Consider the following 13,684-nt stretch of genomic DNA (forward strand, 5'->3'; position numbering starts at 1 on the left):
TCGAGTGGAGGGCCTTCCATGGCGTCCAGCAAAAGGGCTTGCAGAGGCAGCTGAGGACAACAAAAACAAAGCCTGCATGTATGTATACGTACTGCACACAACATGCATGAAAATGGTGAACAACAGGAACATAGCATGACTATATTGTCTTATGTCTCCTGAGACAGGGTTAAACCTCATTCCAGATGCACAAGTGCCTGCTTTTACTTATTGCTTTGTCAACACTAGAATCATGAGAACTCTGTATTTATGAGCATGACATCTGGGGTGCACGCTTTCAAACGCAGAGCATTCCAGCTGGCGTCCAACAGCAGGGCTCGCAGAGGCAGCTGAGAACAAAAACAAAGCCTTAATGTACATGTCCATACTGCACACACAAACGCACAAAGATGGTGCACAACGGGGATATAGCATGCCTATTTTGTCCTGTGTGTGTGTTAAGAGGTTAAAAGGACCGACAACCAACTTTTATGGTACCTTCTTTAACGCGACAGAAAGCTTACCAGTCAGAGTGTATAATCAAGGAATGGTGATGTGGAAAATGCCGTGAAACATTTGTAATTCGAATTTTTCTATCTGCGACGGATATGAAGTCGTATACACACGTGACAAGACATGTTGCAAACAGTGAGCGTGACAGCGGTTTGTGTTCGAGCGCGGCGGTTTAATGCGTGTGTGTGTACTCGCGCGCATGCGCTGCGGCTCGACATGCATGGTCCACTGGCTACCGCGAAGGCAGCGCCGTTACTTGTCACCATGCAACTCCTTTTACCTCATAAGCAGCACAGAATAGAGCGGGGATGGATAGTAATATACATACTAATATTTTTAGGACCAATAATGGCACACATGACGGTATCAGACTACGTGACTTTGTACAGCAAAGTGATCAACTCCGCAATCTAGCTTCAAGGCTCTTGCGATAGGTTGCACAACATGCCTTTTTTTTGTTACTTTTAAACACAATTTAGAGATATAAATCCTACTCACAGCGCGAAAAGGATGCTGGAATATGTCAGTATATAGCGCGGTCTTTTCATTTCTGACAGGATCTAATCACAAGTTCTGGCCAGTTGTCGGTCCCTTCTCCTTTAAGCCTGGTTCATACTGAAGTGCTTGTAAACAACAATGCACAATTTTACTTATTGCTTTACCAACGAAATTCATGCCAGGAATGACAAAGGAATTGGTATTTACGAGCATGACGTCCAAGGTGCACGCGTTTAAACACAGAGCCTCCCAGCTGTTGTCCAGGAGCGGGGTTCGCAGAGGCAGCTGAGGAAAAAAAAACAAATCCTTCATGTATATGCATATCCACTGCAAGCACAAATATGCATGAAAGTGGCGCACAAAACAAACATAGCACAACTGTGTTGTTGCATGTCTGCTAGTTTAAGAGGAGTAAAACCTGCTTCATAATTACTTGCTCATAAGCAGAAATTTCTCCTTTTAGCTTACTCTAATTATGTCGGTTACGAATTTCGCATTTACAAGCATGAAGTCTAAGCTGCACGTTTTCCGTCTCGTAACCTGCATGCCTATGTCCAGGAAGCTGAGCACATCCTATGTCATTACCGGTAGGCAAAGGTGCAGACATTTGGGGTAAAGGTGCACACCAGGGGCACCACTACTAGAAGCAGCTGAAAAAAAAGAAAAAAAGATCATGTAATATGTGTACACAGCTAGCACATGCAAAAAGAATATCATTGAGCAACAGTGCATATCACAAATGTGCTACATTTGTTTGGAAGTAAAACCTACTTGACAAACAGAGTGGGCTAGTTGGTCATTTCGGTTGTGTGAAACTACTTGACTGCTGGTAAAGGATGAAAACAACATGCACTGAAAAAAGGCGGAGGTATCGGGAAGCCAGACAAGGTGCCAGTTGCTAATATGCAACAAGTGACTGAGCAACAGGTTATGATGCTTCATAGAGATGTAGCAGAAACACCAACAAACATTTTTCAGTTTCTTGTTTCAGTAAGACAAAAATCATGATCATAATCACAAACGATACGGTATATACCAGTGCAAAACTGGGCTGTGCCCTTTCCTTCTGATAACCGGCTAACTGATGGCCAGCAGCAGGACTCACACGTGCAACTGAATAAAAGAATAGCAAGAATATGCGCTGTTTTGAACATAAGTTCTGACTTTTCTTACAAATGGTGTCATAATGAGAGCAAAAAATTTGGTACTGGGCATAAACTGAGGGCAAGCCAGTCTTGTGTGCAGCAATGCTTAATTCATGTCCACAGCCCACTACAAATGGTTAAACTTGACACATGCATTTGACCATTCCAATTTTTTTTACGTTTATGTCAGTTGCCGTGGAAAACATGTACAACAAACCTTTGAAGTTTGTTTCTTTGTCGTCCAGGACTTCTGATTGTTCTCCACGGCACTACGCACGCGCCGGCTTGCAGTTATTCGAGGCAGATCAGCCATGTGTTCCACGATCGCGGTGTCAATCTACACACGTGGCCGACAACAACATATCAGCATTGTGAGCTTAACAGTTTCTGCGGAAGATAAACCAAATCGCGTCACAAATAAAACTTACTCCCACGTGCCATTCTTGCTGCGAGGGTCCAGTTCAGCGTACGCCAACCTGCGCGTGATGGGGAGCCAAAGAAGAAAGTGCTAAGAACGTGCTGATTGCAGTAATCCAGGCATGTCAAGTACTTACCGAAGAGGTGGAAAAACGTTGAAATCGGCAAGATCTTGCAACCAGGCAAACACCTACGGCATGCGCGCTTGTGATTTTTCGACGAAACGTCACGGATCAAACACCTAAAAACGAGGCTAACGAGGCCAACGAAGAGTCTCATCTATTCGAACTCCAAACACGCCGGGCGCCATGACGGCGATGGCAATGTCTGCGCAGTGCTCGCAGCAAATCGTCCACTATTTGAGCGGGGTTGGCTTGCAGTAAGCGCAATTAAAGAACAATTGCGTATTAAACCTAAAAAAGAAAACAATAAAATAACAATATTTCATTCAATTCTTCTAAAGTTAATATGTCGGTGTTTTTATAAATACGACACCACCACACCACCGCTCGTGCGGTGCGGCCGCCGTTCTCTGATCTTTCACGAAAAGCACGGCGTGCGAGGCGCGAGTACGTGCGCCGTACCGCTGTACCGCCTTTACCAAGTGCAACACTTGCTCACGCAGACAGCAATCGATCCCTCGTCCTCATAACGGCGCGACATTTAGAAAAAAAAAAGACGAACACTTTCACAAAAAACGCGGATATATTGTTTTTCATGTGCATGTAGATATGCAATTGTGCACGCGCGCCAACCATGCTCTCCGGCGGAGTTGCTGTTTCCGATTGTTTAGGATCGCCAATTTTCAACACGGTAGCTTATTTCACCGCTAACTTGAAGTCCCAATCAGATCCTACAAGGGATGTTTTAGGAATGATCCCTATGCACATGTCTAAAGGACATCCTAAAAACCACCTTGTTGGGATGTGGGACGTTTGGACTTTTTTGGGAAGTCCCTGGGATGTAGTGTGTTGTCTGGGTAGGGTATTGTATGAAACGACGCTTGCTCTCCGAAGTGGACGCGACGGCCGAGGCAAGAACTAGCCGCGCATGGAGGAAGGAATAAGAAAGGAGGGAGCATGGCGTCACGCAGCCAGCCCTGCCAAGCCAACCCGTTTTGAAGCCAGCAGTGTCGGCCCAACACGTGACCTTTGCGTCATGATCACGCAAGAAATGAGGTTTGCCGAGACTTCGGGTTATGGCGCCCGGTAGCTTTTAATGGAAGCGCGCTTGTTCGCAGTGCTTGTTCCATAGAGTTTCCTACAATACTTACTAGAGGGAACTCTGGTGCTAGTGTCTATGGGAGCTGCAATGCATCGCGCTTCAGCCAGCATGGGAATCATGGGTAGTACACGGATTTGTCTAAACTTCGTTCTTTCGGCTCCGTTTGGCTCCGCGCCGCCTGCATCCGCTTTGTCGCAAAACAAAATTCAGCAAAAATCAGCAGTTTCACTTCACCACTTTAACTTCTTTAGGCTCACCGATTCAAATCTGGTCACGAAGTTCACAACGATCTATTCTTTTATCCGAAAGAAAACCAAAACATAGCAATTGTAGAGAAGCATTGGAACGCTCTAATGGGTCGCCCTCTCAAGCGCCTCCTAGTGGGTCACCCTCTTCGCCTATCCTCGGAGAGCACGCCCCTCGTGCTCGGGCTCGTGAGAGTCTGCGAGTCTGCGCTCTGTCGTTGTGCATCGTCGCCGTCAATCTCGCCGTCAATAAACGTCTTAACAAAGTGGTGGAGAGTGCTGTACCGTCACCACAACTTCGGTCTCCATTCGATGCCCCTGGAGCTTCGATCCCGTACCGTGCCATCTACCATGCCGCAAGACGCCGCTCAGCAAACGCCGCCTCCTGCTCCGACCGCTTGTCCCGGTGTCCCCCGCATCCGTGACCCTCCTGTCTTCACCGGCGCGGATGGCACCGACGTGGAGGACTGGCTCACGATTTACGAACGGGTGAGTGTCCCAAATAAATGGGACGAAGCAGGCAAGCTGAGCAACTTGGTTTTCTACCTCGCGGGTGTGGAAAGTCTATGGTACAACAACCACGCATCCGATTTCGCTACGTGGTCCGATTTCAAGACCGCCATCGTCGACGTGTTTGGCCGCCCTGCCGTCCGTAAGCTGCAAGCCGAACAGCGGTTGCGTGAACGGGCACAGCAGGCCGGTGAATCGTTCACGAGCTACATTGAAGACATCCTTGACTTGTGCAAAAAAGCCGACGCGAGCATGCCGGAGTCTGAGAGAATCACGAATATTATGAAAGGCATCGACGACGATGCCTTCACCATGCTGCTGGCCAAAAACCCTCGCACAGTGGCAGAGGTCATCACGCTGTGCCAAAGTTACGAGGAGCTGCGCCGGCAGCGCTTGATGACCCGTCGACCGCCATCACGCGATGCTGATCTCGCGGGCTTGTCGGCCATTTCCGACCACTCCACCTTGCTCGCCGAAATCAAGTCGTTCGTGCGTGAGGAAATTGCCCGCCAGATCTCTCTACTGGCTTTCGCTCCACCGCAGCGTGTTGACCAGCCGCCCACTACCCTCCTGCCTCCTCTCCGCCGAGCGATTCAGCAGGAAATCGCAGAGGTCATTCCTGAATACCACCAACCGCCTCCAGTGCATGCGCCACTAAGCTACGCGCAAGCTGTAGCCAGGCCGCCCCCAGCGATTCCTGTGGCTGCACCGCGAAGTTACGCCGAAGCCGTCGTCGGACCCCAGGCCTTCGACGCGCCTGTGCCGCCTACGTACGTCGACGTCGTCCCCAGGCCCCGACTCCTGCCCACAATGCCCTCATATCAGCAGCCGTCTCGTCCGTCCCGTTCTGCGACATGGATGGGACCCGCGAACCGCTGGCGCACTTCCGACAACCGCCCCATCTGCTTCGCGTGCGGTTGCGCCGGTCACGTCGCACGCTACTGCAATCGCATGGAGCCGCCTCGGGTCGCATCAGCCCTCCCCAGCCAATCAAGCCGACCTTATTATGACCAAGCGCCGCCTATGTCACCGACGTCCCGCGCCGCAACATCTACCCGCCGGTCACCGTCTCCACGACGTCGCTCACTGTCGCCCATGCGGCCACGTCCGGTCTCACGTGACCAGGAAAACTAGTCGTCGCAGTCCACGAGGCAAGGGCTGCGACGCTATCGAACTGCGAAAGCCCTCAGCGAAGCCCATCGAACGTGATAGACGTGTTTGTGGTCGGTGTTCGCGCATCTGCCCTTATCGACACTGGAGCCGCCGTATCCGTCATGGACGCCAAACTTAGCCGATTACTGCGAAAAGTGACGACGCCACTTTCCGGTCTCTCCCTCCGTACAGCCAGCGCCCAAAGTATTCACCCTACAGCGGTGTGCACCGCCCGCGTCTATATTCAGGATGCTCTGTACGCCGTCGAATTGATCATAATTCCAGCCTGCTCTCACGTCTTAACACAATAAACAAAGCCACAAGTGCGTTCGAAGCCCACAAGCACGAAGACTAGGAAAATCCGTGTACTACCCATCATTCCCATGGTGGCTGAACAATCGCAGCGCCAGACGGTTCCCTCTAGGTCATTTTAGGAAACTCTATGGCTTGTTCGGCGCAGACCAGAATGAGGTTTGCCAGCCGGCTGTTCAAAAACAGAACTCCACCGGTAGTGCTAAAACCTACCGCGCGCTCTGACGTTTTGATCACGTGTTGGGCCGACACGGTGGGCTTCAATCGCGTGACGTCATGCTCCCTCCTTTGTTTTTCCTTCCTCCATGTAGCCGCGCTGCAGTTCCATCTTGCGTCATGCCTCACGCGTTCGCAAATCACGCACGTAGTACGGAGAAAGCGAGCACGCAGAAACGCGCAACGCGTCGCAAGCGGCTGCTCCTCGCGCTTCTCAGCTCACTGCGGCATGTGCGTCGCCTCCACGATTGGCTTCGGCAACGCGCCATTGAGAGCAACGGTGCGCTGCCGTATCCGATCCCGGGGGCCACGACAAGTGAAGCAAAATGGAACAGCAGCGCCGTAAGTTCACGCGTCAGCCGCGTGTGCTGGCTCGCGAGCGGAGCTGCGAAACCGTACTGGTTCTAAAAACGTTGGAATTCCCAGCGTTAGCGTTTCTTCCATCTCGTTGCGAAGGCCGCTCGTATAGTATTTTGTAGGGCGTAAATGTTCCATGTGCGAAACTTTTAAGTGTCGTAATTTTGTTTAGAAGCAGACTGACATCTTATATTCAGAATCTGAGAATATAGTTCGGTGCTTGTTTAGTAATGTCGCATCATGGTTTCATATGAGGATGTATATGCACTACCTGTACTCCTTGTTTAAAAACAAGAAGTATGGGTACGCTGTACCCCTTTTGTTGCTGAAATGAAAGAGGTTTACGCAGGAATACCCTACTTATTGACTCCAACGGCAATTGCATAGCCTTACTGATGCTGTTTGAGGGACAGCTAACACAGACTTCCTTTTACAGGGGCATAATGCTCGACATCGTTGATTTGTTCTAAGCGCACACCCAACACTTCATGGACAAAGCACAGAGTAACATAGTGAACATAAATAGTGGTCAATGGCCGCCTTCAGCGGCCCAGGCACGTAGGGTTCATGCCGCCTGATAGGTGGTGCAACCACAAAATTTGAACTAGAAGCAATCGATCACTATGCTGCTTTTATATAACTTATGCGTTAAAACCAATATTTTAAAATGCTTAGTCAGTGGAATAGTTCTTCGTACTTTAAAACGGCGGTTGACATGACTACGGCAGACTACGGCGCATCCGCACGCGTCATTGTTAGGCCTGACCATACCCAGACCACCAGCACCACCGCGACGCCATTCTCACTCTCCAGCTTCAGCGGTACCCACGTTTACGCATTTCTGAAGAAAAGGTAAGCAAAGCGAATTGTTTATACTGCATTAAGCTTGTACAGCTTGTCCCTGGGCCACAGACACGTAAAGAAAAGCGTATTTTCAAACGTAATGCTATGCGGTTGAGGCCGTTGAGCACAAGCGTTTTCAGAGCGTATGACCGCGTCCCTGCATACACCGTGCAATCTAAACAATCGACATCTTTCAAACCAAGGAATCAGGTTTTATTGTGCAATAACACGCAAAGCATGCCGAAAACAATTTTCGGGAAGAAATACTCGTTAAAACCGCCACCTGCTAACGACAAATAAACATGCTACAATAACTTGAACGCGTGTCCGATGAAGCCATGCCAAATTACTAGCGCTAACATGGTATTGTACTAGTAATTAGCCAGCGCTTTTTAGTAGTAGAGATAATCTCCCCTTCAAATCATCAACGCTGCCCTGACTTTCTGTCATGAGCCTTTTGTGCAGAGTGGCTACGCACCCAGGCGTGCGTATAGACAAGGAAGGGAACATGAATGGCATTCCACGTACTGAAAACAATGTCACCCTTGGCTGGCGCGGTTGCGTTCTCCATCGGGAAATCCGCCGGGATTCGACACAGCATTCCATCTAATTCACAATGTAATCGTTTGTGAAATTGGTGAAGTGTACTTTCATATAAGCTGAACACGACCATCGCTTTTGGAACTGCAACTCACTGAAAATTCTTTGTTCACGACGGTTACATGCGACGGTTCCGTGCAGTGGCATCAGGCCAGGGAATAAAATGGACTCAGAAATTTGATCAGACAGATTATCACGTTCGCAACAGTTTGCCTATCATGGTGAGTACCCAATGCGCCTAGAATAATGCCAAGGAAAACCGAATAGTGCTACCATTATCTTCACACGCATAGCCTCATACACCATAGTGTTCACAAAGCTTACAAGCGCGATTAAAGCTAGTGGAACGTCATAATAAAGAACCATGAACAAGGCCACCGTTCGCAGCCATTCCAGTACAGGAATTACCCCGACGCGACGACTTGTTTAGACCGTCGCAAGATAGCACGAAGCTGGGAAAACTAACAAAACCTCGTTGAATGCAAGGCTAATGCACGATGGAAGTCGCCACCAGAATAAACGAACAGATTTGAGATGCTGTACTAATCATAGCAGTGCTAACAATGCCGTAAAAACACCCCCTCCGCGCCCTTCCCCAACTTACAGAAAGCTAAACTGCATCCTTCACATCTTTTTTTTAAATCTTGCGTAGACGTAAGTAACGGTCACGCCTTCCGGAGAGCAAATATTAGACAGCCACAGCGCCAAGTCTGATTTTTCCCACAACATGCATTATATACTGCTGGAGAGAACGGGGCATTAGTAAACGTAGAAAATTTCAATCACTAAAATATAGGTAAAACACGCTGCCAGCACGGGAGCGGTGAAATACGATGTGCGCCGAACATTTGCCGCCATAACGGCCGCGTAAGTAGGCGCAAAAAGGGAAAGAAAATACGCACCGTGATCAAAAAGTCGATCGAATTTCGCCACCCCTCCCCCTTTGTTTTTTTCACCAAGACGCAAGTCTGAATCAGCCCCTGTGGGTGCGTTCAAGATAGAATACTCACAAGTTGGCCTCCGCGCTTGAATATTCAACGGCGCAGCACACACATTGAAATCACAGAAGACATCTAATATCCCGAGTTCCGCGCCCGTCTTCTTCGATTCATTCCACTGAGAGCCGATATCAATTCAAAGCAAGGCCCATAATTCCCTCTAAAATAACCACTGCAGGCACCTCCATGTGCGGCCAAAACAAACATATCAAGGCAGGAACAGAACGTTCAACATTAACGACGCTGCAGCTGCTAGCGTACACTTGCAAACACACCTTGCACAGTGCACACAGGAAAAGCGGACGCGCGCATTGCAGCAATTCACAGCGCATTTCACACTGTTCTCTCGCGGAAGCAGCGCAGAGAAGCGGGCGGTACGCTTCTCAGAAGTAGCCACCGTGTTAGTCGTTTTCTTTTCGCCGGCGCGCGATCACACCAGACACAACAGACTTCAAACCCAACAGTTCCCAGCGGTCACGACGTATGTTGTCATTGGCCGCAGGAGCGTGCGACTTCGTGGCGTAACACGTAACAGCCAATAGAGCGCATCGTGACCTCCTCCTCTTATTTCGTCCTCTGTGATACGTAGGCAAACAAACAGACTGGGGGAAGAGGGGCTTCTAAAACCTCTAAATATTTGGAAGTGACGATACTCTCCTCTCATCCTGGGGAATACAAACCGGGTCAGTGTGCATTCTCGCTCTCTCATCGATTCTCTTTCCGCAGTGGCTGCGTGCGATGCGGACGGCGGGCTCTTTTTTTTTAATGCGAATGCATTTCTAAGTCGGGCTATGTCAGGCGTCCGGCGTTGTCCGTGGCGCCCTCTCCCATAGCAACAGCTGCGGGCGCGCGCACTTATCCTCGCCCCTAGCAACCGGAGCATGTGGTGCGAGAGAGTGTAGGAGAGGGCAGGTGCAGTGCTTCGCCGCTCCTTCTCTCGCCGTTCGCTCTCTCTCCTCCCTGCGCCCCACTCTCCCGTCCGCTAGCGCCTCACTCTCGACCGTTCGCTGGCTGGGCGCCTCTCAAGAACATCCGGAAATGTGTGCTCGAGACGCCGCTGTGAAACGCCAACGCCGAGCCGAGAACGCTGGCGCCCCACTCTCCCATCCGCTCGCGCCTCACTCTCGACTGTTCGCTGGCTGGGCGCCTCTCAAGGCGATGGCAGAAGTCGGTGAAGGCGAATGTCTGACGGCAACGGTACCCTCTCTCGGCGCAAGAAATGCATTCGCATTTCCTCACGATTCCCTTCGAGGAGGTGGGGGCATTTCTTTTATTGCGGCTTCCGCGGACGGGCGACAGCGTTCTATGGTGGCGCGCAATTTTTTTAGTTCTTTTGGGTCATATGTGCGCCCTAGTGGTGTAGAAAACTTTGAAAAATGGTGAGAACAGCAGCTAGAATGCTGAACGTAATGTTCCTAAGCAGGTTGGTTCCGTGTTAAAGCCGTACGAAAGGAGCATATTTATGTGATTTAACTGAGTCACTAATACGATCAAAATGCCGCAAGGGTCACCACCACTGAAGCTGGCTGTTGTATCATGAGACAACTCCACCCGGTTCCACCGGTGAATGAGAACAAGCGACGTCAACTTTCTCCGAACGTGCATCGTGAAACCCCTACCGAGAAACATGCACGCCGAATTTCACGTCAACCGCCGGAAACATCGAGTCAAGAACTTACAGCGCAGCTATGACCAAGCAGCAGGAGTCTATTATTTGGACGACGACGTCTACATCGTTAAAGACTGTTGTGCCCTACCTGTCGTGGAAAATCAAGGCACCACCATTGCTTTTAAGAACAACACTCACAAAGTTTCTGTTGTTGGTGTTGATTTCTTTCCTGCTTGTTTGATTGTCCCCGTTGATTGTTACGTCAAGAGTCTTTCCATTATGATAAAGTTTGCAAAATCGTCGTTAATGTTTACTCATATGTTGAAATGTTCGTGTTGACAATGAATCCCACGCCCCGCCACGGTGGCCTAGTGGTTATGGCGCTCGACTGCTGACCCGAAGTTCGCGGGATCGAATGCCGGCCGCGGCGGCTGCATTTTCGATGGAGGCGAAAATGTTTGAGGCCCGCGTACTTAGATCTAGGTGCACGTTAAAGAACCCCAGGTGGTCGAAATTTCCGGAGCCCTCCACTACGGCGTCTCTCATAATCATATCGTGGTTTTGGGACGTTGAACCCCAGATAATATTAATGAATCCCACGTCGCACAGTCGCGCTACAGAATCGTTGCTTCTGTTTTCCGTCACCTGGTTCAGTTAAATGCTAGCGGATACTGCGCACCTTTTTACACCATGCACAATGCGAGAGTGCTGTATTATTTTGTACACAGCAATGGTATTTTTCAATAAACTCATGATAATTCAGTTTCTATGAATATGTGCCGTTATTATGAATTCCTGAAAGTGCCTATAGTGAGGTAACGCATTAGTTAGAAAAAATCTGTTTAGCTGATCTGTACTATTTTCAGGTACTATCTGAATATACACGGTGCTTTTATAAAATGTGCCTCTTTTTATTTATTTTTTAAGGGAAGAACTGTCAAAGGGCACACCCTATTTGCGATAGGCATGCCTGCAGCCTATATCGCCTCCAAAAAATTGCTAACGAATGCACTCTCACGATTTAAAAAGAAAACACCCGAAATTTGCGCAAAAAACATTGAAACAGAAACTGATACCATCGTGGCACGACGGCACGGCCGGAAAAGGAACTTGGTGCACGATTCATACCGACCGCTACGAGCGCTAGCTGTCATGTGGGCCGCATGGCTCAATGGGAGTGTGCGATCTTTACGTTTACTATGTTACTCTGTGGAAAAGCGGCGTAGGAGAGACGCCGTCCTCGAGCAGAGCCACGGACGGGGACTTCGTCTGTCGTTGCTATAGGCGATTTTCCCACGGCCGGTCTAGAGGCTCGCTCCGCGCGCGCGCGCCTCCAGACCGGCCGTGATTTTCCGCAGGTCGTTTGTTCAACCAAAACTGGATGGCGCCACCGCACCGTGGTCGTCCCCCTACCTTGGCCGTTTCTATGGCCATCCCCCTGCCGTGGCCTTTGGCAGCGCTGCTCAATCTGTCTCCATCCGCGTCGCGTCGTCTGCTCGGCATTCCCATAGCGTCTGCGCGCACGCGAGTAAAAGCGAGCAGACGGCAGCGTCGGAAAAGTAAACATGGCGGCACCTGTGGATGCAGTTTCCTTCCGCCTCGAATTTATCACGTCGTCGTCCTGCGCTGTGTGGCCCGTAAGTTCAAAACCTACGCATTTATTTGCTTTAGATTCGCGTCCTGAAGCTTCGAGGGCTATGTACTCGTCGTTATTTTGCAGTGTTTCCAAGATTCACTCTCATATTGTCGGAGACAAGGCTTAGCAGGCATGGCTAAGTAAGCACAGCTGATCGTAATGATAAAGACAAAGCGTACCTGACGCTTTTTCTCCAGCGTGAGCTGGCACAAAGCGATGGCCGATTTTGCCATTCATTTATTGCTATGAGGACAGTGGGCGAGTAGCAAGTGCGAGTTCGGATCGAAGTGGGCTGTCGCGTCTGCATGGGTGCTGCCATGCTGGCTTAATTGTAACCCCAGCTACTGGCGGTTGCTAATACAACAAATTAAAGGCATACACCATAAATACGAAGTAGATTAAACATATCGCTTATCGCTGTGGCGTGGTACGAACCAAACAAACGCAAATGTCTCAACGTTTTCAACTTTCAGGCGATTACATGTACAACAATGTTTTGCTGCGCAAGCATGTCACTTGCTTACACCCTGCTGCAACCAGCTTGTGTGGTATAGACGATTTTTCGCAGCGGCGCACGGGCGCTGCCATGTTTGATCACGTGATCGTAACTGGCCTTCCCCCAGCCATTTGCCCCAGCCAACGCAATGGGCCAGCGAAGCGGCCGTGGCCTACCCACTGATCTCCACTAGGAGGAGCTGGATGGCGCATCGAGCACGCGGGCGTGAAGCCACCGGAAGCCGCCGTTTTTGTCCCGGAAGAGAGCTTTTCTCTCCTTTTTTAAAGAAATACCTACTTGTAGCGCAGTAAACTGTACGAATTGACCGGGAAACTCGTCAGGGAAGACATTTAACGCGTAAGTACCTCAAAGTTGCATTACTTTTTACGCATTTTGTACGTTGCAGCACTCCGCCGTATTCGGACGGTGTCGGCACGGCGTCTGTCATCTTTCATGTAGCGTTCGTCGGCGTCTAAAGTGAGGCGTATTCGCACAGTTTGAAAAAATAAAAAATAAAAACGATCATATAACAACAGCTGCCACCCGAGAATATTTTTATTGCGCGACTGAGACGGACAGAAGACGCCAGCTTCCGGGACAAACAGGGGACCTTCCGGTGGCTTCACAAGCGCCCGCCTCTCAGAGCGGGGATGCGCCGTCCAGCCTTTTTAATGGAGGTCACTGGGCCTACCACACAAGCTGGTTGCAGCAGGGTGTAAGCAAGTCACATGCTTGCGCAGCAAAACATAGTTCTACATTTAATCGCCTCAAAGTTGAAAACGTTGAGACATCTGCGTTTGTTCGCTACGTAGCACGCCGCAACGATAAACGATATGTTTAATCTACTTCGTATTTATGGTGTATGCCTTTAAGGTAGGTGACCACCTTCGAGAAAACATTTTGCAGTTTTAGTCCGGAAGTTATAATTATGGTT

The 13,684-nt window shown here is 49.7% G+C and overlaps 1 long non-coding RNA gene across 1 annotated transcript; it reads right to left on the bottom strand.

The window, feature by feature from the left end:
- Positions 1-2,087: 2,087 nt before the first annotated feature.
- LOC125760086 (uncharacterized) lies at positions 2,088-2,797 on the bottom strand. Its single transcript, XR_007417744.1, has 3 exons — positions 2,690-2,797; positions 2,564-2,611; positions 2,088-2,472 (listed from the first exon to the last, which is right to left on the bottom strand). It is a non-coding gene; the product is annotated as an uncharacterized LOC125760086 (long non-coding RNA).
- Between the last annotated feature and the right edge of the window lie 10,887 nt (positions 2,798-13,684).

Source organism: Rhipicephalus sanguineus, chromosome 10 (assembly GCF_013339695.2).
Source record: "Rhipicephalus sanguineus isolate Rsan-2018 chromosome 10, BIME_Rsan_1.4, whole genome shotgun sequence".
NCBI lineage: Eukaryota > Metazoa > Arthropoda > Arachnida > Ixodida > Ixodidae > Rhipicephalus > Rhipicephalus sanguineus.